The sequence below is a fragment of the Eufriesea mexicana genome, unplaced genomic scaffold, assembly GCF_001483705.2.
Source record: "Eufriesea mexicana isolate 0111107269 unplaced genomic scaffold, ASM148370v2 scaffold320, whole genome shotgun sequence".
NCBI classification, from domain to species: domain Eukaryota; kingdom Metazoa; phylum Arthropoda; class Insecta; order Hymenoptera; family Apidae; genus Eufriesea; species Eufriesea mexicana.
This window is the reverse complement of record NW_016908532.1, coordinates 653,845-681,544: the sequence shown is the minus strand read 5'-3', so window position 1 is coordinate 681,544 and position 27,700 is coordinate 653,845. Positions and strand designations below refer to the sequence as shown.

The following is a 27,700-nucleotide window of genomic DNA, read 5'->3' as shown; positions in this document are numbered from 1 at the left end:
AGCAGTGTTAGTCCAAAGGTGAATTCAAGAGGAGTGAGAAATACGTCAGGACAGTAACAAGTATGCTTAGCTCGACAAGAATTCGGAAAACGTGGACTTTCAGTTCGTACGTGTTTAGGCAAATACAGCGCGTCGCTGTGGTTCCTTCGTAACTGCGAAGCAAAAGAGAAACGTGGCTCAGTAGCTGTCCGTTCGTCTCGAGTCGAACACCGATATAAACAATACATCGAGTCGTAAGGTTTCGTAAGGGTCGAACGTCGGTTGAGAATCACGCATCGTGTCGCGGCGTGCCGGTCTACACAGTCGAATCGAAGCTTCGAGAAACGTGGATTTTCAGTTCGTACGTGTTTAGGGAAATACAGCACGACGCTGTGATTTCTTAGTAATTGCGAAGTAAAAGTGAAACGTGGATCAGTGGCTGTTCGTTCGTTTCGAGTTGAATATCGATATAAGCAATACATCGGGTCGTTACATTTCGTAAAAATCGAACGTTGGTTAGGAATCACGCATCGTGTCGCGGCGTGCCGGTCTACACAGTCGAATCGAAGCTTCGAGAAGCGTGGACTTTCAGTTCGTACGTGTTTAGGGAAATACAGCACGACGCTGTGATTTCTTAGTAATTGCGAAGTAAAAGTGAAACGTGGATCAGTGGCTGTTCGTTCGTTTCGAGTGGAACACCGATATAAACAATATATTTAGTCGTAGCCTTTTGCAATAATCAAACGTTGGTTGGGGATCACGCATCGCGTCGCGGCGTGCTATTCTACGCAGTCAAGTTGGAGCTGGTCGTTCGTTCGTTTCGAGTCGACCACCGGTATAAACAGTACCACGAGTCGTAGTTTCGTACGCGTCGAACGTAGGTTAGGAATCGCGCATCGTCTCGCGACGTGTTATTCTACGCAGACGAGTCGGAGCTTGTTACGGGTTACGAGTGGTGTGTTACGAGATGTATATAAGTGCCATTGCTGTTATATTCCCACGCTAACATCGAACCAGGGGAAGTTCTCATTAAGGAGCTAACGCACGGACGATTTACGAAGCAGGTTAGTGTATATGATTTACCACGCTATGCGTTAAAATTAATTTTAACCTATAAAGAAGTAGTCTTTATATATCAACGTTCGGAAACGTCGTAAAAATATTGACATACTATACAATGTTGCCGGGTACGTTCCACGTGTAAGGTTTCGGTATCGCTGTCAGGGAATAATACGGAACATAAATGGAACATAGTAACGCAATTATCTTGTGTCGTGTATTTCCAACAAGCGCAACGTTCTTGTAACGAGCGTCGTTAATACGGTTCAAATGTATTCCGCGATTTCGAAGAATTTTTAAAACGATTAATGGTGGAAGCTGCCATCGAACGTAACACGTGGGTGAAAGGAGGGTATAGCTAGAGAAGTGGGGAAACAGCGCAACGGTCTATGACGTCGTAGGAATTTCACGATTGTTATTTATGGTAGACGAATTTGCGTCTAGTCACGGCCATATTTCAAGGAAAGTGGCATCCGGGGAGTGGTGGGTGCAGTCATGAAAAGCTATGGTGCCTATTCTCCATCGCAGCGAATCTTTTGGCTTAGCTCGCTCTTTCACAGGGTGCACCGCGCCCTTAGTCGCCTTAGCTGGGCTTCTCCGACCCCTGGGACCGATTACATCGATCGTTTTATGGAACCAGTCTTGTTACACGATCCCACAGGAACGTCTAAAACCTCTTTCTGACCCACCTACGCCGCTAGAATATACGTTCGCGCAACGAATTGTTAGAAATTCGTTTTTCTTTTTCCACAAAAATCTCCTTACTTCGCGTTCGTTCTACTAAGTTATCCCCGTGCTCATCGTTTTTGAGCTCCTCTACGTTTGCGAATAATTTTAATATTAACTTAGTCTCTTCGTAATTCTTATTTTCAAGTTAATTTAATTTTTTCGTAATTCTTATTTTCAAGTTAATTTAATTTTTTTATAATTATTATTTTTGCGTTGATTTAATTTGTTCTTAATTATTATTTTCGCGTTAATTTAATTTGTTCATAATTATTGTTTTCACGTTAATTTAATTTTTGTTCATAATTATTATTTTCACGTTAATTTAATTTTCGTTCATAATTATTATTTTTGCGTTAATTTCATTTGTTCATAATTATCATCTTCGTATTAATTTTAATAATATACAAATAATTAAGGATAATGCTAGGTGAGGTTAAGATCCGGAATATTTATTTTTCCAGTTTGGAGGAGTATATTTTTGTGAATAGCAAATGTTAAACTTAAATTATTATTCGTCATCATACAAAAGTCAGAATTATATTTCTATTTCTGTAGTTGTATTTATTCGGGACAGTATCTGTCCGCGTTTCGACCAAGGTACTCTGTATTGGAAACAAAACCATCGGAACGTTATATCGCAAAATCGTTCAAGGTATCTAGTTTCTTTGTGGATGCACTTAATGTTCCTTGTCGGTCGAACCGTCCTTCGGGGTCGATTAAATCGATCGTTTTATATGGGGTCACTGGTATATTTCGCGATCTCATAAAAGATCTTCGCTATGATTTCTATACTCTCGAAAATTTGTATTCTACCGCAATAATATCCTGGCAATGATGATATTTATGTCGAACGAGTGAGATATGTTGGCCCGAGCAAAATGTAGGAACAGGGAGGATATTTAGGTTAGACATTGTAAAATGTACAGGAAGCGTACTTAAATCGAATATTTGCTATAATTAAACGTGTCTTAGTAGCAAAAAGCACATAACAAATATATAAGCTATTCACAGAAGGAAGTCGTTAACTTCATGTTTAAAATTTTTTTAAATTTTCCCGCCAAAGCACTTGACCAATTTTTATTTTTTAAATAAATTTATATTTTCTACTTTGTGGAGTAACCGATTTCCTAAATGAACGGCTTATACGTATATACATATGTGCGTATGTATTTGATTAAGGAAATGCGTTGAGGTTAGGGTCAGCTTCAACTCAAGTTAGACACAGAGTCGCCAGTCTTGGAGTATTAGACTTCATGGTCGTAGACTTAATTCAATTACAATTTGACGTAAATAAATTTACTATTTAAATTACATTATTATTATTACCAATATTACTTAAATTAGTGCCTGTATTTATCGGTATCGGAATAATTTTTAATTCGATTCTAAACACACTGATACACGAATTTTATCGTGTTTATCATCCACGTATGTTGTTCTCTATTAACATTTTCTCGTTCTCTTCGATTCAAAAATTATGTTAACGATCCGAGCCTGAAATAAGGACTGAAATAGGTGCGAAAGTACAGCGATTATATCGAACGACTTGCAATGCAACAGATACCTCCAACAGGGAAACGTTACATCGATCGTTCCGTGTTATCTGTTTACAGATTCCCCGAGGAACAACTAATACTCGTTTCGTTGCATGTTCACTTCAGCGGCCATCAAACGTTCGATTGCATCTGTTAGTCTCTTGAATCGCGTTTGTAGGCTAGCAATGAAAGGAGATCTCGATGGTTGTGCCCGTGGTAGTTCACGGTCCATGGAACCTGCTCCGATGCAACGCGTTGATTTTAATTCCGAGCAATTAACTTCCACGCTTACCGATCGCTTCTCCATTCTTATTCCCATTTTATTCCCATTTTGTTCCGCTAAATTATCGGATAAACGTGTTCCGCCCGTATAATTGAATTCAGTGAAACGGTTCAACGAAGAGTTGGACTAGGAAGAGATCGTTGTTGCGTCTCAATCACTACAACTATCGTGTTCGAAGTTTCGTGAGGTTATAAGGCCCAATACGTGGGTGTGACGATATTTGCAGGGATGAGGCCTACTCTAAGGTTAATTGAGCTAGACTTGATTAGGATTGAACCAAAGTTCTGATGTGCGACTGTTCTTTGGCGCTGACCAGCGACCGTCACCGCAGGCGGTAATACGAGGGTGTACTGTGGGTTCGGCAAAAGAAGGCACAGCGTATTTACATTCTCACGACTAATTAACTCCGCTGATACTTTTCTTTTTTTCTTTACGTGGGGGAAATCTTCGAAAGATGCCCGATCCCTCTAGGGGAGGGGGTGAGGTTATGTGGGATTCTAGCCCACTAAAACCCCCACGATGGCCATCCTACCGCGACATTGGAGCACCCTGGACTTCACGAGCCGACGCAATTGCCAGGGCACCCCAGTTGAACACACCTTCGCAGGTTCCCCCCTGGCGCGATGGGGAAGCACACACCACGTCCTCACTCATACCAGCTAACTCCGTTGATACTGCCTTGATCACAGGCAATGATCGCTATTGGTCGAAAATAGCGAGCGATGATCTTTGTCACCATCTTCGATCAATAGTGATCACTGCCTCTTCTCCAACGCACTATACCAGTGGGTTCGATTTCGTAAATTAGAATTAAATTAAAAATATATCGAACATCGGCCTGCCTGGATAAGTGTCGTAGCGCGAGACGAATCGTGCGACAGTTAAGCTGGCTCGGCTGTATTCTGATCTCGAAACAGCACGTGTTTCAGAGTGGTCGGAGAGGAGACGAAGATGGCGCTGGATGGAAAGTCGAAATCCATTTGCGCGTCGTATTTCTCGCGTCACTGCACGCCATCTTGCGAGCCTTCGAGCGTGCACTGTAGAGAATTTTTCGTTCTTTTTTCGAGGAACTTCTAAATTTGACTCGTTTGTTCGTGATCCTGAACCTTTTGGTCACCGAAAGAGTAGAGTCGTTAGAATATAATTATTTGACAAGAGTTGGACTTAGACTAACTTAACTGTAAGGACTACGATTTGATTTCGAATTTTGTGAAAGAGATTTAATGGTTTCTTTACGAACTGTTACACGTGATTTGTATGTTACGATTTAACACGGGAGAATAAAGGCAATAGCGCTATCGATGGTGGTCGGGGAACAGGTTGAAAATAGTATAGGCATGATTATTGATCAGGAATTTAGAATTTTAGGCTTTTATAGTGCAGGTCTTTTTAGCATTGTCGTAATCTTATAGGAAGCACTGTTATCGCTGGTGGTTTGAGTAGACTGGAAACGAAATAAGTTACAGATAATTACTATTGCTCAGATACCTGAAATCTTAGACTTGCTTAGCCTGGATTTTGATCTATTCTTTTGATTTATTACAATTCAAGTCTCGCAAGTAGATATCGCGTGCAATAGAAATAAACACGAGAATGAAACGCGAGTAAACAAAGTGGAAGCGCAGAATTTATTCAAAACCTCTTTTGCGTCATAAATTGAGAATTGAAAAAGTACAAAGCATATACGAATACAGATTTATAGTAAAGCAAGTACACAGATAAGCCTGATTTACTATATCTATGAACCAACATTTCACCGGCGTTGTAGCTATCTTCTGCAGGCGAAGGGTAGGTTTAAGAGGATCAATCACTTACACCAGCGGTTCTCAATCCTTTTTCTCGCATACCACCAATATTAGACCAAGTATCACTTTGTATCTCATACTTATTCATCGTAATATACCCCGCTATACGTACTTAAAAAATTTCATATAATTTGTTTTCACTCGCATATCGCAGGTTGAGAACCGCTGATTCGTGTTATTTTCACGATAGTATAAAAGTATACGCGAATCTTCAAACGCATCTTTTATACAATAACCAGAGTTCAAAGATCCTGCGTAGACGCCCACGATCGTTTTCGATTCGTCCCTGCACCAAGCAATCAATTAAACCATCCGCCATGATGGTCGATTCCGGAGCGATCTGCATTCGGAATGGAAATTACAAATCTTCGTATTTAAATGACCCCCGTGAAAAATGGAAGAGGCCGTTTATCGGTAAGCGCGTAAAAAGTTCTGCGTAATGCGAATGAAAGATCGGAATCCGATAGGAGCGCGGTAAGTACATTGGCCCGTCACTTGCAACTGGTCGCACGCTCATCCCACCTCGCTGCGCAGTAGCTTATTGCGCAGGCCCTCGGGGCTGACCGAATTATTCGAAAAATTGGCTCGTTTCCAGTCGCTCGGTGCTTTACATCTATCCTCGTGGCTTCTGTTTATTCTTGAAATCGACCTTTCGATCTCAACTCGAGATATCGATCGGCTAATTTTGATCGAATTTTTAGGTATTCTTTTTCTTTTAATCAGATTCATTGATATTAATTCGTTGACACTGCGAGCACGAGTGCGAGTTTGAAGATGAAGGTACAGAGATTCCAGATGGAACACGGTCGTGCTTTCTGCGTGACACGGGGATTGGAGAATCCAGGATGCCATTCGATGCAACTTTCTCTTGGATATGTTTCAGCTACATCGTTCCCCTGAGATACGCGCAATGGTCCTGCATTGTGTTCTCGCGCCACATGGTGCAGGGTTTTAGAGTTTATCTCCAAAGTTCGAAGATTTGCGAGGAAATTCTTTGGATTTTTGGCAGTATAGGAAGCAAAGTGTCTTGGAATTTATGGTACTGCAGTTTCATGGGTCGTTGGTCGAAAATTAAGGATTATCTGGTTCTTTGAAGCTTTGGATAAAATAATTTAAACAGACACAGCGAGATAAGCTACCCTGACATCTTGGATCCATTGATATGCGAATCTATTGTTATCAGCTGGGGAGAAAAAAGGATTGGAAGCTCAATTGGCCCTGAACTCCTCTCATGGGACTTTTTATGAGGCATTCACGGTACGGTTAGCAACTAAAACACGATTGGTCTTCGATATGTTAAGTTTGAACCTTAGTACTCATAAACTGGCTGCGCGAATGTCTTTGGCGGACCATCTTGGGTGTTATTGCCAGCTTCTTGGCATAAACCACCGAGGAAAACTGGCAATCGTTCGACTACTGAAAAATAGATCGCAAATATGATGAATAGATCGTGAAATATTCAAAGACAGGAAGGGTTCTCGAGAAGTTGAAATTTCGCCGACAGTTTATTGCATATTTGCATTCATTATTGCAGGAGTCTCTAGTTAACGATCAATTAAGCGATCGCGGGTAATATGGAATGCCAGGCACGTAGTAATGGCTGTGTAGGAACCACTGGAAGGAAAGCCAATGGCTTCGTCCAAACAACGTTCTTGTCTCTGTACACTCGGAACCATCCGTTATTCCAGATTTTGGACCACGCAGCAGGAAATTCGATCGTTTGTCCCTGCTTACGTTACTATTGTTCCGAAAATCATTAGAAACCTATACCACAGGTCGGATCGATTTACGGTACTCCTGTCTGTGTTCATACACCCATCTAAATCTAACCAAACATCGATACATTCTTCTTATTAGACTCTGATCCCAACTCGGATTCGATAATTTCAATCAAAACTGAATCCTGAATAATTATAACAAAAAAAAAAAAAAAAAAAATGAAACACTATTGGTCTCCAGGCTTTTCGTAATGCGTGTAACGTTCTGTCACGTACACAATCTACAGTTGTCAACTTCTAGGAAAAAATTGTTGCCAGTAGTCAGAATACAGTGTCAGATACGATGAAAGATTGATTGCTCGTTATCCCGAACATAATTTCTCGTATACGCTATCTTCTTTCTCCGATCATAACCTTAAAGTCCCGCGTGAACGATGGTCCAAGTACGATCGCGGACCGCGAGCGCTCGAGCGGCCGTTACCGTAACTAACCTTAAGTGCCGGGCCTAGCAACCTCGGGGCCTACTGCAAGTCCTTCATAAGCACGAACACTTTCGAGAAGAGAGCGTTTCGCGCCGCAGACTAGAACGAAATGGTTCTCACAGGCCGATAAAACACGCGGCCACATTTCATCCGAAATTTCAAAGCCAACATCCATATATCTACTTAGCGGCATGCTAGATGAGAAACTTTGCTCGTTAATAAATCGTCTGCTTTTTCCCGCGCGTGACCACGGAAATGTTTTCGTTCGCAGCGGCCTCCTTCCTGTTTTAAATGATTCCACTGGCGCATAAACCGGCCATAAACTATCGAATGCATCCCGGACGGCGCACGTTGCGCACTTTTTATCATTTCCCACACGATCGAGAACATACGGCGCAACTTCATTATTTCCTGCATCTATACGAGCCCTTTACATTGTTACGTCCAGCGAAAGTTCCTCCTGTGGAACATGAAGCACATTTCGCGCACAAGGTGGAGGGCTGCTAATTATTGAGCCGGTTTATGCCTTGTTTATGAGTCCGCCAGCCAAGAGATATTGCTCCTCTCTGGCCAATATTTCTGCGTGCGGTTCTGCGAACGCGCGCGGAAAGCCAAAAATTCAGGTCGGCTGAGAACCTAATAATTTTCCGCTGATAATAATTAAACTGAAACCTGGCTAACGACGCTAATTTTCATCAGCTCGTGGCTCTCGTTCGTTCGGAACCGACTCTCCGAGCATGAGGAATACGTGGAACAGATTTCCAGGGTGCATCGAGATCAAATCGAGCTTTCATATATTTTACGAGATCAGTTAACCGTGCTTTTCGCGTGTTACACTGTGATAGATCTTTAAATATTTTTCTAAACAAAGTCACGCGTCACGTGGGTCAAAATAGAGCACAGACGTCGTCCACCGAAATTATGCTTAATGCTGATTATTATATTCTGGCAGCAAAGGCTTAAAAATGAGTTTCTCGTTAGCACAGTCCACCCAGGAAACCGTGACACTTATTTACTTCAATATGGAAAAATCTGAACGTTTTATCTCCCTTTATTGACGCTGGGAAAAATAGCGAGATGAAAATCTGTCAGACTCTTCTGTGAATACTTGTGGGTTTAGACCCCCAGCGTAATCCTGGATGAAGGAAGATTTCAATTTTCATTGAACATGCGTAATTTCACCTGTATCGACGAGCAGAGTATTCTCGGCAAAATGTGACCCGAAAAGCTTACCTATCGCATAAACATTCTATTTAGCTTTAGGAAAAATACAGCGACCTCTGAGCAAGTCGCTTCTCGATGCAGTGTCTGTTTTTCTCGTAAATTGTCACGAGCTTTTTTATCCGAAACCTGTACTCTGACCCAATGGACGAAACGTTGAAGTTACGGGACGAAAGGTGAGTCACCTGTTCAAGATGAAAAGTGCGTTCGTTTTCTTGTTGCTGAGATCGGAATACTTGGATGGAGTTTAAAGAGGAAATACCTGGCAATATCGAATCAAGTGTTCACCTTATTTCAATCAGATCGTATCTATGCAAATACATTGCCATACAACCTGACCTGACCTGAGACACTGGTATCCGATAAGCAGTGCAACTGCATCCGATTTGAAATGGAAATCAATATCGAAACAAGCCTCGTATCGACCCGTTCCAGTCTCCCTTCCGGTTCCAACATTCGTCACTTTACTTCGATGCCATAATAGATTTCGAGAGGCCACGTGAGTGCTAAGTCGGTGCAACGCTTATCAGACAATTCGAATTTTTGCGTTTCACGGTTCTATTATCTTTTGCTGTAGTTAGGTTAGGAGGTGTGTCTTGTCTAGGTTAGATGTTTACGTTCCTAAATAATCTTACACGGAAGTTGTTGTAAGGTACATCCAAGGCAGTGGACGCTGGGTAAGTTTTCGATAAGAACATTGAGGTTAGGTTTCTTGTATAGTGCTTACCTCGCTGAAATTAATGGGCTAACGGTTGCTAACTCCTGAACTGTGACTATCTTCGCGTCGTCATTTGTGCAACGATACAATCATTTCTTATTCCTCGCCAATGTTAAGACTACTTATTCGTAAAGGATAATAATCGGAGTGATACGGAAATAGATGAAAATAAATAGTATATAAGCTGAATATCATAGAATAATATTTAACGATAACTAAGTTCTGAGTGTTGAAAATAATTATTTTGAACTCTGGTTTGGGTTAGGTTTGTTTTAGGTTTCTTTTCACGATCGCCATTTTTCTTTTTAGCTCAGCGTAGTCTTCACTTATCCTCCTAACCTTAAAAGTACTGATTTGTAAGTTGTATTTAAATAATAATAATTAAACGTAACAAGAACGGGGCAAATTTGAATATAAATATTTTTAATATCGAAACGCGAAGAAAGGTTTTATCGAACTGCTTTTTCTAACTTATCATCATTCCAATAGATATTAGGTAGAAACAGTTTGACGTTCGTGGTCTCCGCTGATGCTTGATATTTAACTCGTTACGGATTCGAAATCTCTTTCCGCATTGGGAACGTACCGCAGCTTCCGTTGTCAAAGTAACATTTGCATAATCCTCTGCACTCGTCCTGAAAGTTTAATTATGTTCCTTCTGTGTTCCAAAAACAAGTTGCGATCGCGGTAAACGCTTTTCCGTCTGCGGTTATATGAAAGTAATTGGGTTGCAAACGTGATATTTGGCGCGGCATGTTTGCCAACTTATTACGCCAAATATCGATTTCATTGAAAGAGCGAATAATTATCCCAGACACGGGTTATTGACTTTGCCTTTGTGCGTGACAATTCGCTGACGAATATCGTATCGTTTATTCCCCGTGAAACGATAATGCCGGGTTCCTGTGAAATTTGATAGAACAGAAAGTGCTCGAATTTCCAACATTTTTCTGTACCACGTGCATCCCGCAAATCGCGTAAATTCGAAACAACAATTTCGTCCACGAGTTGATACAGCTTTCCATCGACCTCGCATTTCCTTTTCATTAAATTTGCAATATCGCAACGATAACGTTTCGTTATATTTAAATAGGTGGGAAAAATTCGGACCGGAAAGATCACGCAATTTTCATGCACTTCCTCGAAACGTAATTTCCCTGGTAAAACTCGCTGTTTTTATCTTATACTCGTAGCAAGGAACGCGAAGAAACTGGGATAAAAGAATCAGAGGTTTGAGATCAAAGGAGAGCGATGGTAAATATAGGAAAAGGTGATTTTATCGCGACAATTATTCGAAATCGATGTATAAAGAACGGAGAAGTTGGCTTATAAAGTGGTCCGACGTGTATCGTTAAATCGTGGCGAAGGAAATGCTGGCAAATACTCGTCCGCTGAGAATATCGCCCGAAGACGTTTGCGTGGAATTCTTTGATTCGCGAGTGGAGCAGCTCGAGTTTAAACGCGTCTCGATGGAGAAAGCGCCGGCGATACTAGCGCCATTTATGTCCGGAATTACGCCGTGGGGCGGGGACACCCTCGTCGCTCGGAAGATGGCTTAATTTCATTTTGTATTTGTTGCGGTGTTTGCTTAACGTAATATCGCGTATCCGTCGAGAGAGCAAAACTCAGGGATCCAAAGACAAATAAACGGCAGAGGATCCCGGTCGAAGAACAGGAAGGTAAAATCCTCCACCTTGCTTCTTAACCTCCGGAAAGACAGAGAGAGGGAGAGAGAGAGAGAGAGAGAGATCTGGCTTCGAGACTATTCAATTTCATAATCCGATTTGCCGTACGATTGCGGCAAGCAGAAAACTTTCGATTTATAGCACGCTTAGGACAAAATCCACGGGATCCTGACCCTCCCGTGTATTCCATGGGATCACTGGCAATGTAATTTCCTCTGGAAAAACATTCTTGCAGGTTACACTCGTAGGTTGCTCGTCCCTACCGCAGTTGCGGAAAAATAAAATTACCCGTAATTTCGTTACAACGTTTCTTTCGCCCCTCCCAAAATGCCCCGCTGCTGTGGCACAGTTTTTTCATAAATATTTACCGTGTGGTTATCGCGGTTAACTTTTAAACGATGATAAAGAAGTTGTACTAGATTATAGTGTAATTTCGAGGCACGAGCGATTAAAATTTTTGCTTTGCATATTTCCTGCATAAATGCATAATTTATATGAAACGGAAAACGTACACACCGATTGCAGATAAGAGGTTAAGCATGCGTGTCGTTTTTATAAACATCAACACGGGTTTAAAGATATAATAGATCGTTGAAGGTAGTGATACGTTCTATTTTTCTTCCTGTAAAAATAGTATAATATTTACAAACGCGGATACAGATATAAAATAATTGAATAAATGCATACATTCGTGTGACGCGACAGTTGCGCCAGCAGTCGACAAAAGGTAGAACTAATCGTGTGTTCCAGCGGGGGGCGAATCTGTTACTAACTTCGCAAAAATCAAAGAAATATTTGCCGCGGCAGTGCTGCCGCGCTTGGCAGTTTCAGTGAATTACAGGGTTAGTGCATCCAGAGGCAGATGGTTCGCTGCGTGTTAGATCTGGGCTGGGTTAGCCCATTTAGCAAAGCCAACCAAAGCTTTTCCGCGGTGCATAAGCATAGAAAGTTTCGAAATGGCAACCGCGTTGTTGCCGCGAAATTTATACGTACATTCGCTGCTCCGGTTCCAAGTAATCACTTTCGCGGTACGAACGAGCTTCCAGAGATAACGTCGTGAAAAACGTATGTACGTTCTTCGTACTCCGTCAATATTCGCGAGTTACACAAAATGAAATTGTGATAAATCTGCGATCCTAAAATATATAACAATGGGTTGCCCTCTTTAGGAACTTCGTGAATGCGTAAAATAAATATCGTTACTATATAAGAGTGATTTGTTGCGTATAAAATCCGAGAGCAATTTACAATAAAAACGTCACAGGGTTAATTGAGTAGGCGGAACTAAAGTTACGGTAAATAGAGAACCAACTGACGAATTTAACACTATATATATATACACACGATATAGTGTCTCGGTTTTATAGCGATACTGACCTTGATCCCCCTCGTGAAAGGACCACTCTACAGTCTGATTGTTGACTCAGTCCAAGTATGACCAATTCGCTGTAGTCTCAACATCCCCACCACAAACTGCAGGCCCACCACTCCACCTCCTACGGTTGCGAGCACCTCACTTAAAGCGATAGTGGGGAGAATCCCCACCAAGCTTGACCGAGCCTCTTAGGCTACGAATGAAGGAAGTGGAATAAACGCAATAGGCCATCCTAGCTGGCTACTAGGCTGTCAGTTGTGCAGATCTGCTCTACAGTATGAGAAACGCGTTTGTATATTAACCGTTGTTTCACGAAGCGCGGAGAGAGACTGACGGAGAAGAGATTGTCTTTATGTGATTGTCTGGAAATAAATTCGAGTGGAGTGGGTTAAATTGACAAGAATTTCGTGCGGATTCCAAAATAACGGAGTCGAAACGGTTTCATCTGGAATTATTCGTGGGGGAGTTGATTAAAATTTCAAGATCCGCCGGAAGGAGTCGGGTGAATGAAAACAGCAGCGGCGGAGTGAATTATTCTGCAAGTATTAATCGAATAGAAAGAAGGCGAAAATTGGTGGACAGACTGGTCCCAGGGGTTAGCGTGTCTTTCTTTTCGAACAATGGCGTTCGTTTCGGGATGAATATCGGTGGGGCAGTAATTGAAACTTCCTAGCGACACGGGCCGCTGTTTATCCGTAAGGAGCGTTTCTCAATAGGCCCTCTCGGAACTTGGACGATTTATCTTTGATGTTTGTTACCGGTTTCGCTACGTGGCCTGGCCGGCGCTAAGTAAGCCCCAACGGTGTGGCCGATCCATTAATTAAGTTAATTAACTCTAGACAGGTAACACGACGCTGCTATGGACACCAAGTAAACTCTAATGTCGGCCTAGAAACCGGCCACCATTGTGCTCTACATACGCACGTAATTACACTGAGTTGCATCGAATACGTCCTGCGCCACGCTACATCTATTTCCTTGTCTTTTGGCTTATCAGTTAACCTTTCATTTAAGCGCGATTAACAGCTACACCGTGTCAACGCCACAATCCCGATTTTGTCATCAATTTCGTAATAGCTACCCATCCGTAGTGTAGTTGTTCGGTTCTCCTATTCTCTTCTTTTTCCCTGACGTTTTGTTCCTGGTGAAAGGCGCGTGTTTGCATTTAATCGCGTCGCGTTGCAAGGGGAACGATACGTCCGCCATGATGAATTTCGTTCTCTTGGGTAACCGTGAACGCGTCCCTATTTTTTTCACGGGATATCCTTTCTAGATTTCGAATTTGATTTTCATCCCACGTCAAAAAGCTCGTGCCTTTCAATTTTCGTTCACCGCAATATTCCCAACTCGTTCTCTACTTTTTTTTTGTAATCAGTTATTTCTGACCCAGTTTCATAGCTCGCGGATCTCGACCAATGATATGCTCGCGATGCACGTGACTCGAGTGTTTTCCCAGTGAATTTAATTCGACACGGAATAACATCAACGGATTCGTAAAAATGAGAAGCGAGTGTATACTGTGCAGAAACGAGGAATAGCCGGAGAGATAGTATACAGGTGAAAGATGTATTGGTTAGTTGGACAATATACACGATGCAAATATTTTTGCGAATTTATATGCTAACATTTCTGATAAAAGGACGTCGAATCAAATCGTAGAATATTATGTAAATTTCTGAAATATTTGTTTCGATAATCATACCAAGTTGAAATTAAAAATTATTCTTTATTTGTAGCTACAAACTGGAGGAGATTTTATACTACTTTTACAGCTTTTATACTTACAAAATTCCTAATTTTAAGTCTCGTAAGCGTGGGATAGGTTAAGAGAGCACACATTTTCCGTTGTATTAATTATTTGAGTTGCAAGAGTCACTGGAAAGATTTTATTGAAAGGTGACGAGTTACACGCTCGCGCAAATAAAGGGCACCAGGTGGCGCGATTGTGTTCTGTTTATTTCGATCACTAAGCGTCGCTCTTAATCATTTCGACATTTTACCATCATCAATTTATTATCAAAATCTCTCATTTGCCAAATTGGTTGCCTCCATAAAACAAAGTAAAAATTTATTTCCAATATAAAAATTGAAGCACCAATCGAGTGCTTTGTTACTAAAATTTTGAAAAATTCCACAAGTGGAGTTAATCACTTTAGCGTGTGATTGGCTCATGTACAATATTTGTACTTCTTAAATCAAATCACGTATATCATAGCAAGAAATAATTTCATTATTTCTTCGTACACATTTGTTTAAAAAATTGATAAAAATATATTTATTCCAAACTTAAATAGTTCTTCTCGTTTTCACAGGATTAAGGATGTTTCGCTGTTATTTTCTTCAACCATCCTCTCTTCCTGCGCAGTACGCGTTTTGTGTCAGTTCGCGCAGTGACTAATGTCTTCAACTAAATTACAAGCGGAAACGAGGTTGCGTAGGAACGGGCTCGGTGGTACCGCTAATACGCAGCCCGCCAAATTACATAATTACTCAATCGTGGAATTCCAGTGCGGCCTGTTATCCAGTGCGGGGTGTATAGATATTTAAATGAGAACGCGGGAACTTGGTAGAGTTGACCACGAAACAGGATCAAGGGATGAAGTTCTCAAAGAGGAAGCATGGCTCAGGCCCGAGTGTTACAGTTGTATACGTTACATCCGAAGTTTCAGTTTCGGGTTAAGATGTTCTCTCGTATGATGCCTCTCGGACAACGTTAAATCTTTGTGAATTACGATCCCAGCTGTGTTTCATAACGATATAGGATAACAACGAAGGGTGAAATCGATCGATGTTGCACGATTCGAGCGTGTGTTGTCTTCAGAAATCGATAGGGGAAAACATCCAAGTTCCGGGGATGAACGAAAATCGTGTAATTTTCGTGGAACGGTGTCGCAACGGACTGTACATTATACTCGTCCTATAAACGGCAATTCAATTTAAAATCCGCCTTAAAAGAGTTGGAAATGGGATTTTTTAATATATGCATCGGAAAATGACAAATTTTAATTTTATCATCGCGATTATGCAATTATAAATATTCATATTTTAATTTTAATTATACAATCTAAAATTAAATTAAATTTAAAATTATTTATAATTTTATATAGTATTAGGAAATATTATATTATATAATATTTGACTTAGTTAACGTTGACTTTTATTCAGGTAGAAGCGTGATTCTATTTATCTCTTTAGCTTCGTCATACCATTTCAATTATTGTCATTTGCATATAGTATACATGGCTATATGTTAGTAATTCTAGCATTAATATCAAGAGCCGCCATTTCAATTATCTTGACAGAGAAGCTTAAGTATTTGCTATACGTGACCGTTCTGCGAATTTCTCGCGATCTTCCGCTACCGAATAACGCGACAATTTCGTCGAATACGCGAACGCTTGAAAAATGTATGTACGTCCTGCGAGAAAATGTGAACTTGGAAATAAAAAGTGCCACGCTCGTACGTGACCATTTTTTATAGCATGAAGCGCGTATTTTACGGGCGAACGTTCTCGGATTTAATTAAACTTGCATCAGACGAGAGCGTCTCGTCAAAGACGAGGATACGCGTTCTGACGGACCGCGACGTGACAACGCACGGTCTGACGGAAACTGTCGATTCCGCCGTCGATGGCGCTGCGTTAGACGTTCGGCTCGAGTCGGCGGGACGTTCGTGTCTTTCCGGCTCGAGTCGGCGAGACGTTCGTGTCTTTCCGGCTCGAGTCGGCTCGAGTCGCGGCAGCATTAGCGCTAAACTCAGTGCGTGCTAATAACGTCGAACGGTGGCATGTTAGATAAATATGTATGACGTGGTAAAGCTCCATTCATAAACAAATCACTTTGGCGTCCGTTTGTTTGGATTTGCAACACAATGGCGGACAATAAAGTACAATGCAGTACGTCATCTGCACTTCTGTTCATCCGCGCGCATAACTCCCGTATTTGTCGATACGCTTCAACAATACGCCGTGTTACACGTTCGATTCTACAAAATTGTCGGCCAGCCTGATTTTCCCTGGAACATTTAACAAACTGCGGCTATTTATCCCGCCCATTTGGCATCGGGCGGAAACGAACGCTTACGGTGGCATACGTCGAGGTATGAAAAAACCGAATAAATATTGCCGTGAGCGATTCGATCGATTCGCCGGTCATTCTTACGCGCGAATTATGGGGACATCGATCGACCTACGATTCTTTTATAAATTCCCGGGGTTTGGGTGTTCGATGGAACGGTGAGCGTAGCCTCGACGCGAGAATTATCCGTGGTAGCTGAAATGGAGAGAATGAATGCTTTGAAACAAAAATGCGTGGCAACGGCGTCTGTGAACCAAAGCTTTTCATAAATTCGGTATTATTTCCCAGCAAATAATAGAAATGCTGTACATTGCGCAATAAAATACAATTAAACTTCCAATTAGCTCGGTTGAAACGAAGCGGTCGTTTCTCTTTGTCCGTTTCAGTTGAATGTAACGTTGGTGGATTTTTCGACGCGGGGGAACGATAAACTTGGGTCAGCGGGCCGGTGGTGGGGGTGGATAATCAAGTTCGCTTTGCAACGATTCGGAGGAACCGATTAATTCGCGTTGGAGGAGACTAACGTACGAATCGTTTGCGCGTGGGCGTAATTTTGCACGGACGATCATTCCCATTGGCGAGCGTACGCGTTCACTGTCAATTTATCATTACCGAATAGAGGATCGCCGCAATGCATCGCTCCTGCGGGACCTAGCCTCATGACGAGACGCTAAACACGCGATTATGTGCCTCCATTATTATGCCACCCAAACACACCGACGCTACATGCCTGTCTGTGTTTGCTTGTACATACCCACGCACTCACACCCTCTCCCGTTTCCGCTTTTCATCCCCCTTTGTTCTTTCCCCGATTGCTTGACGATTTAGCCGATCGTTCCAATCTATAGTGAACCTCGTTTTCGAATTTTCTTTTTTCCTTTTTCGTTATTAAATTATTGATCGTTGTATTAAATTATTTAACGTCATATAAATCAGTTTGAATATACATGTTCGTAATAAGTGATAGAGACGAATCTGAAAATAAATATCCAAATTTATTCGAAAGAGGATTTAAGTTAGGTTAGGTTTATAATTATATATGGAGAAAACCAACGAATATAGTTAGAACCGTAAAATGTACGGTAGATTACAGACAAAAATTGTAAACAAATATCCCATAAAAAAAAAAAATGAATTTTTTACTGGAATTGTGCCTTAAATCGCTAGAATTTATCACGTGAGAGAAGAGCTGCAATTTTTTGCAAACTTGGAGATCGACGTATTTGAAAGTATTCTCCCTGCCATCCTATCACGAACACGTATGTATCTCGCGAGTCGACACATTTGACACTTGTCTCGAACTTATTTTCGATTTCGTCGAGATAGTCGCTACGTCAGAATAACGGTATCCCGCTTGACATCGCACCCCACCCTACGTCCTGCACGGTCACGTGTTCGTGTAAGATGGCGATAAATTCCTCGCCGCGATTCATTGTCAGCAATCGAGTTTTTCCATCGTTGATACGCAGCGAAGCGGATCGTGGATATTCGCGTTATTCTAGAAACTCGTCGAAGTTTGATGGTTGTGAGAAACGGAAAAAGTTTCGAGATTCGCATCGTACGTATTATCAATCTATTACGCCACGATTATCCAGCGTCGCAAGAGCCTCGTGTCTTGGTCGTTTGCCTCGTTAGCTTCGGGTACTACTATCGGGTAAGATCGGGTTCGATCGGATCGGTGGGCCGTCCTGCGTGTCGATGAGAGGCCGTGGGGTGGGGGGTCTTTCTCGAGACCGCGTAGCAGTTTCGGTAAATTGCGGGAGGCTGTAGGAATAACCTTGTGAAGAATATTAAAAAATAAATCGCAGTTTCAACGAATAGCGATAAAACGCTGATACCGCGTCCTCTTCGATCGCTGCAAGTGGCATTCACAGAAATGTCGTTGCCGCTCGAAGACACCTCCGATATTCTGTGTAATGTAATTTCTCTGGGAGATTTTTCTCCGTCATCCGATTCGCTCGACCCCGTTTTCGTGGCCGTTAAATATCGATCGCTGCTCGTTCCCTCCCCTCCCCCGAGACAATTAAAGACCTTATCGCTGATAACTCGGGCGGCATAAAAATGCCGTTCGTAAGTATTTTTGAAACCGCTTACCCGTGTAAAACGGAATTACGCTTCCTTCGTGTTACGATCGGTATTGCGTGAAAACATCGACTCACCGATTCGTTGATCGCGTTTGTGCAACTATCCTTCAATTTTCTTTCGCTATTGAAATACTCGTTCGCAACGAGTAGTATCGGGCTACGATTAATCAGGTTCGAAACAACGGGCTGCTTTATAAACCGGTATCGATCGAGGTTAGTTTTTCTTGAAATAGCGGGTTTAGGTTAAAGGTCGGCGAGTAATTAAAAAATTTACGCTAATTCGTTGAGCCAGCAGACGACAGCTTTGATGGGGCGAGGTGGGAGCAGAAATTTTACTTTACTACGACGTCCCTGACTGGGAATGGTACTTGCAGCGTTCGGAAGAAAAATTCTGGTAAGGTTGTAGAAAGTAGCAATTCTTGCCAGACTTCTTCGAAAGCTTCGGCTAAATATTTCCAGCTTTTTATTTCTGGTCGAGCTTCTTTCCGCGTCTGAAAATTCCAGAACGGTCCGCCTTATGGAAATGTCCCTCGAATGGCAAATGCCAAAGCTTTGCTAAGCTGCTGTTCCAAGCAATTTTTAGCGCGGAAAAATTTAGCGACTTCTCATTTTCCTTTGCCCGTTATTCCTCCTCTTTCTTCTCTTCTTCCTCGCTATTCATTTTTCTCTCCCTCTCGCGTTTCCTTTTTTCCTTCATTTCTCGATTTTCTCTTGACAGACTATGGTCACGGTCTCTCGTACCATTGTAGGTGGAGCCAACATCGCTGATGGCAACAGCGTGGTGCATATATACGTATACACGTTTAGGCAGGATTAATGAGAATGATTGACAGTAATTATGGTATGTTATTACGTTGTTGGATGTTAATTTATTTACGGACGTAATTATCGATTATCAGGGTAACTAAATTTGGTTTATAATGTACATATGTGATCGAATACGAATTTGCGTGTTTTATGATAGCAGGGATATAATGATCGGAATGCGTTAAAATTAATCTACGTAATTTATATAATCCGTGTCGCGGTAATTTGTAATAACATTTTGATCAGGAACTCATATCAAAATGTAAAATACTGTTACCATTATTTTATCAAATATTCTGGATTGTACTATAATAATGCTGTTCAAAAGTGAATTGACCTCTTTTGCATTCTATCGCAATTAAGAGATTTCAGATTTTTCCAATCTTTTTAAAAAAATCCGTATCAAATTACGACAAATAAAATTTTTTGCTCAAACAGGAACTGAAAATTCTTTTTATCATTGTTATAATGTTAATGTTTTGTATACTGAAACGAAATGATTTACGGATTTCAGTATATCTGTATAGGTAGTATGTATCTAAATCATACCTATCTAAAATTCTTAATTTTAATTCTAACAATCATAAAATATTTCCATTTCTTCGCACATATTTCGACGTATATCTACGTTTTCTATCGTTTATACTTGGTTGAACCGGTAACTCAATTGTAGACATCTCTTACCCTCGAATTGCAATTGAGAACAAGAGGACGTTGGAATAAGGTTGCTTATTGGTTTATGATACACTTCTTCCGCATTATCGCATATTTCCTGTATTTCTTCGTGGTTATGGAAGGAGTAGGATACGTCTTCGTTCTCAAAATGGCGTGTCTTTTTTTGCGAATTAACACACTGTGCCTTTTTTATTTTTGCACTATACATCATTTTTATTTTCTTTTATTTAATTAATAGCATTTAATTATTTTTGATTAAATACCTTGGTTCTTTCCAATATTTTTATAAATTGTATTCTATGGCATTAACTTTCCCGTGTAAAATCAAATTTGAATTATTATCATACGATCTTTTTTCGTCAGGATATGTCGCTTTGAAGCAACTCAAGAAGCACCGAATATTATAGGACGTGCTACCATTTTGTCGCGTACTGAAGATTACGAAACGTGTCGCAATTACATTCTACTTAAACGTAATTACGTAACAAGGTGTACGCTGCAAAGTAAGTTTGACTAAGAGGACTTGCAATTTTGTTATAGTTAGCGATACGTGCAGAGATGTTTAGCATTCGTCTCAGCATTTTAGAAAACACCCTTGGATTGTAACACGAAAGCTGAAGCTATTCCAGAAATAATTGTCGATAATTGCTATACGAACAGGTCTTTTTCGAAGCAATTACGAAGAACCTAAATTGATACAACGAACAATATTCACAAATATATCGGTTTCGTAAAAAGAAATTGGAAAATAATTTCACGATGACATTTATTGGCGATAAAATGGCAGCCGAAAATTTCCCGTTAACCGATATTAATTTTCATTTACACGTAACACGGTGTTAAATGCTTTCACAATGTTAAATAACCGAATCGTTAAAACGAGACTATAAAAATGACTCCTTTTCGTTTAATTCTAGTCACATTTAAAGAACTCCATAATTGGACCTTAATCGTCTGGTGTAAATATAGATTCTCCCTTGACCTCGTAAAACCTTCCATACCAATAGAACGTCCAACCGATCGTTTCTGTTTGCAATTTAATATAGGCGTTAAATGCTCGTAGTTAAAATTACAACGCTCGGAAAATAACTGTCCGCAATCCGCAACGTGCATTGGCGTAGACGCATGAGCAGTACGCCAGTGGTTTGATGGAAAATGCGCGATACGCTGTTCACAAAGCAACACGAGCGCGCGATTGTGGCAGGCACACTTCCGCCAGCTGAAAATTACCAGAAGTTGTAGTTCGACAACATTATTACCAAGCGGGTACGCAGAAATCCGTATTGGAAAAACGCCTCTCACTGGGGCTGTACGCGATGGCGTGAAACGCGATTTAAAAACGGTAGTTCCTTTGAAAAACGCAATGCGACGATAATTCGCGTGAAAACGAGCTTGTCCGGACATCGGTGACGAATCGTTAAAAGAAACGCGGTCCCATTGAACGGTGGGTATTAATTTCATTACAAAGTGTTCGATAATCGATCCATTATTGCTCGGTACGGACCCATCGATTTTCTACTCGCTTTAGCCCGAAATGGGATTACCGGTGGCATCCGAAGGAGAAATGGGAAAAAGGAAAATAGCCGAAAAGAATTCACCGCAGCCAATCTGCCAGCGACCGTTGCACGTGGCAATCGATTGGGACTGCCGCTGGATCGTTAGTGGGAAAGAAAGAGCGGAGTGGTGGGGATGCCTCGTGTTCTTTTTGGAGGAGAGGTATCGTCGAATTCGAGTCGAATTCGATCGGAGGAACAAACGAATAGTTCGAACGGGGCTTTACAGCTTTCACGCCAATCTCTCTGGCTGTCTATGCCGCTGATAGTTGCCAGAGACAAGCTTGCTCTGTATCTTCCGCTCTTCTTCCCCCCTCCCCCTCTCTCTCTGCTATCGAGAGGTGAGCACTAGATGTTGAGCCTGAATGAGAGGCGAATGAATAGCACAAACAGAAATTTAGATGGTATTTTTGCGGTCCAACCGACTAACTGTTATTTTCGCGAATTTAACTTAATCCCTTACAACCCGTGAAACGAGTTTCCTCTACTCGACTCGTTTTTCTCTCGAATCAAACGGAATACAAATAGACACTATCCGGAGTGGCCTGGATATTTATAATTTTATTCGTCAACGAAATTCGTCTCGTTCGAAAAATTCGCGTCGATAAACTTCCCGTCGGAACTAGAACACGGTTATCGAAGCGAGTAACTGCAAGAAACGAAACGAAGATGGCGTAACAACGAACGCGTCTAGCGACGAAGCAATAAATCACTGGCAGTTATCTCGTTGTGTTTAATCCTAGTTCCAGGTAATTCGCGCCTGTTTCCGTCTCGTTTATTTCGAATTATCGAGAACAGGCCAAAAAACCGAACGTATATATATATATACTCGTCGACTCGCGACTAAAGCTCGATGAAATTTTTTACAATCGCCCCTCCGTTTTTCCCACGATCGATTTCTTCGAATCCGCGATGGCCGGTCCACTTCGACGCTAGAAAAGAATCTCGTTCGTTTTTCATACGCGAAAAAAGAAGAGCGACCGTTGAAGGGGAGAGGTAGGACGCGAGGGACATTTTCGTCGAACGAAATCGACTCTCGTGTTCCGTTAAAGTTTTACGTCCAGAGTTCGATAACCGATGCTCGATAAAACTATCCGCAGCGTGTTTTTTGTACCACGTCTCGAATTTCGTCCGGCTCGCGAGTAGCATATCGTTTGAAGGGAATGCGAATCGAACGGACAACCGGTCTCCCATCTTCGGAAATCTTCGGGAGCCTTCGAGAGTCTTCGGATGTCTTCGGAAGTCTACGGAATAAGTCGGAAAGCTTCGCTCGAAAGACGAACTGCGCAGTGTCGCTCGGTCAGCAAACGTCTCACCGACATTTATTTTATATTGCTAATATAATCATTGCATTATTGCTTGTTTAAAGAACGTGATAATTTATCGCTTACCGTGCTGTTTCCGTGCTACTTTGAGTTTCTGTTCATTCTTTAGCCGACCAACTATTTCTGGCCCTGAGATTCACCGAACACTCCAACGAGGTATAATCCTTTCGATATTACGAAGGATTTCCATCTCGCGACTGCTTTTACTAAATTTTCGAGAGTTTCAAAGCTCTCGTTATTATATCGGAATTATTCCAGGTAATTCTGTTAAATAATTTACGATTCTATTACTTGTTCCATAAGGGGGTACGTTACATTCGGTACCTAAAGTAACATAACCTTTTCATGTTTAGCGTATCCGTTTTATCTGGAAACATAAATATTGCGACATTATAGATATATTCGAATATAGTACTATAAAAAACACTATAGAAATATATTTTGGATAAATGTAGGATATCAAGAGGGATATGTCACGGTAATATTTATTCGATTCTGTAATTATTTTGAGAAGTTTTGTTTACAAATTTGCGCCTGACTTTCACGCATTTTTTTTTTTTTTTCAAGGTCAACACAAAGGTATACAACTTTTATATTACTTATAATATTTATTCAAAATACATTTCTATACCGCACGTATCTTTGAAAATACGTTACGTGTTTTCAGATAAAATGCAGACAATGTGCGTGGAAGTACGAGAGATACAAAATGGCAGGAGGATAATAGTTGGATTTTTTCCTACGACTGTGATAATGTATTACAGGAGTATACAAAAACGGGGTTACACACAGACGACAAGTTACGTATAGGCAAGCAGCGAAAGCTCAATTTTTTATCGAGGTCACTCGAATGCCGTGTTAGCGTGAAATTTTAATTTAGGACGCCTCCACTTTTCGGCACTTTACAACACTAATTCGATTCTGCCTGGAAAATAATGCGCGGGAATTGAAAGGTTAAACCAGCCGCTTCCCCGAATATTTTCCATCCTGTCGAGGAATCATGCAGTTCGGCTGATACTCGATGATACGTTTTATTCCCTTATCCGTGACCCATATCCGCCGACATTAGCCAATGGGAAGCGGGGGTAAGTCGAGGAAGAGCTGACGGAAAGCACAGTTCCCTCTGCCCTTTTATCCCTTTTACGGCAGTCGCCAATGGACCCTTGATGGAGAGTCTCTTTAGATTGCTCGCTATCAGTTTCGATACGCACTCTGATACCTCGTAGATCATCCTTTGCACCAGTTTCCTTTATGGCTGAAATTGAGAAGACAGTTGGGAAGAGTAGTAGGAGAACAGTCTTTTGAACTTGGAACTCAATTGTCTGGGAATAGTTTGTTTTTTCAATTACATATCTCTGTGGTTCGCTTAGACCACTTTCACAGTTATCGAGGCAATTCAATTTTTACAGATAAAATGTTGCGACACGAATAATATATTTATTAATATGTACGCAAAGGTGAAAAGGAACAAAGAAACAAAAGGGCTATACAATGAGCGAACTCGCTTGGAATTTCTCTTAATATGCTGCATTTGTTCTCTGTTGGGTGCAAGCTGGATTATTTGTTCTCATAAAATATGGAAAGTTAGGTAGTCGTGAATTTTAGTACACGTTTTCGAATTCCACTTCTATTTTCATTTTATCTCGTACATTAATTCATATATTTTTCATTCGTTTACTGATTTACTAATTTATCATTTAGGCCTTTGAGCATTGATTTGTGCGACGTTGAACGTATGCTAAGCATTACTCGCATATATGCGTTTATAGTTCAGATTAGATGGTTGTGTGAAGACAAATATTATATATACGTTCATAATCAAAATCGAGTGGTCATGTGAATACCCATATATGCGTTTATAACCCATGGTGTACGATTTTGCAGAACCCATATACGTGTGACGGCATCATTCTCACCCTCACCACTAGATGGATTCCACGTTAAAAGAGGTTCGAGGATTTTCTCGCAACTCGTCTGTCTTCAATTCTTGCAATCCCTCCGCTTCCTGTACATGGAGTTTCCAAACATTCGAATAGTACCCCTTTCTAAGACAGGGTCTGCTAGGTAACCTTACTGATGAGTCCCACTAGCAGGCTTGGGACGAACGTATCCCTAACATAGGTGTTCATAGTGCTCAAAAGTTTAATTTCTTATTTCGAGCTATATCATCTGAGAGGGCTACGTGGGTAAAATGACGAGGACAATGTTCGCATCGAATATTTGGTTTTATTATCACGGCCACTCCATTGGGGCCGGCTCAGAGTAATACTAAACGTAACTCGTTCTGGACTCTGACTGCCCTGTGCAGTTCTTTTTTGACGCCCTTTTTGGGGAAGCCATTTGAGATCACAGGAAGGTGAAGTTGGGACGCACCATGGAGGACTTGCTTATTACTCATTCCCTAGGGGCCCAAAACGATTGGGCCTCTAGCTGGTCGTTGAAAGCTAGGCCTTCTCCACGAAGTCGGGTACGTCCCTACATTTCTTCCACATTAGACAAATCCGAAGCTGTTGGTACTGACTCGTTCAAACTTCGCGCTGCGTAATTGACACCTAGAGAGACACCTGATCCTATGCAGCGCTAGCTGCAGTATTTCCGTGGGCAGACGAGTTCCATTCGAGCCGTAGAAAGTTTAATGAACGCGTTCTTGTATACGATTTTTCTGCTTTCCCGCGACCGCTTTGGGGCCTCATGCGTAGTCGATCCACGGATTATATCGGTAAGAGTATACGCGGGGATCTGGGCGGGAAGAATATCTATACTTCCTAGTTGAAACCCGGCGGTCTTGTCTGATTTACATGGTCCTATGATTTATTTATACCGACCTGCTAGCAAACAGGTAGAATTTTATAGCAGCCAACTTTACGAGCCGCAATCGAACCCTGCATGATGTTTCGCTTGTTGAATCCATTTGCGCTCTCGACGTTATTCGAACCTCGTGCTAGAAAGAAGGACATTGCAAGTTTTATGGTCCGGGATAACTCTAACGCGATGCTTTTTCGGACCTCATTTCGGATTGCGTAGAGTAATTTCGTTGGAAAAGTTCGAATCGGATTTTCCATCGAAGTTCATGGGAAAATATTCGGGATGTCGAATGACTGATGTTTCCTTGGGAAGGAACGAGTCGAAAATGTAAAATCAAATTTTTTCGTACGCAGCTTTATTTATAAAAATGATGTATGAATCTGTCTTAAAAATAATTGTTTGGTGCGTGAAAAATTTTTTAATATTTAATCTTTTTCGTTTATTCGTATTCTAAAAAATTAGCGAATCAGACGTGAAAGTGGAATAATATGCAAATTACACGCTACTGGAAGTGCAACCCAGTGTCCAGATTATTTAAAAAAACTATATGTCGAAGTTCCTAAAGCGATGCATAAAAGTTCACAAAAGTGCCTTACGGAAGTTGGTTCGCTGCATATCGAAAATTTGTATACCATCATTGCCAAAGTTGCTGTGAAAACTTTCATAACATCGTGGACGCTCGAGCGAAAAAGAGAGTGCAAAGTTATTTCGAAAAATAAATTATTCAAGAAATAAAAACTCGATATGCGGCTAAGAAAAAACGTTTCGTTATGGAAATAGTATTCAATTTTTAACAGGACCGGTTGTTCCTGCATTGCCAAAGGGTTTCATCAATTTTGCAGGCAGACGAGAAGTTCTGTGCAACATGTATAGCTGCATATACATACAGCGCCATCTACTAAAAAATTAATATCTCTACGTGTTCCATAAAACTTGGTTAAAAAATTTACGAAGTTAACGGTTATGTTATTTCAAAAAACATTTACTTAAAACCTTGTCGAAATGAAGAAAATTATAGTTAATGTTTATGAAATTTATATGAAAGTAACGCTAAAATCAGTGGAAGTAGGTATAATGGTCGATTGTGCATCTCAGTTCTCGAGAATTTTATTTTTATAGCGCATTATTAACCCCTTGATGCTCGTGGCCTTGTAGGCGGAGATTCAGCCGAGCGATCGCAGTATACATGCCCAGGTCTCACTTTCGCGTTCGAGACGTTAAGTCAACAATGTAATACGATATCTCAAGATGGTAGATCTACTCGTGGACTTCTTCAACGGTTCCGTTATACGCAAAAAAATTCCAAGTAGCTATTCCTCGGATTCCTTCGAAGACTTTTATCGTTCACTTTCAGTTAATATTCCGGCGACTAATGAATAAAATATTTTTAAGTTTGTTCTTTCCGTTTTGGAGGTTAAGTGGATAATGTAATTTAGCCCTTATCTTCTAGTACAGTATCCAAAACCAGTAATTTTACTGGAATCAATAACAATATCTAAATAGTCTTCAATAATCCTCAATAATAATATCCAATAGTAATATCTGAAAATATTTGTAATCGATAATATCTCGAAAGGTTTATTCTACGAGTAAGCGATATTTTAAATGCTCGGTCGGTAATGTAGGAAATCGGTTGAATGGAGAATCGTTTTTATCGAAATATATTTCACATAATATTTCGTAGTAACTTCTTCCCACGGACTGTATTTCGATGTACTTTCATTTAATAGCTCGACCAGCAACTTGGTTCGTTTTTATCGAAATAAACGCAGCGGACGTGTGCGT

At 41.0% G+C, this 27,700-nt stretch overlaps 1 long non-coding RNA gene across 1 annotated transcript in view; it reads left to right on the top strand.

Annotated features, from left to right (window-relative positions):
* Positions 1-781: 781 nt before the first annotated feature.
* LOC108545193 (uncharacterized) overlaps positions 782-27,700 on the top strand; it is a 46,795-nt gene continuing 19,876 nt past the window's right edge. Inside the window, exon 1 of the long non-coding RNA XR_001890075.1 lies at positions 782-1,043. This is a non-coding gene — a long non-coding RNA (uncharacterized LOC108545193). The remainder of the gene's footprint in view (positions 1,044-27,700) is intronic.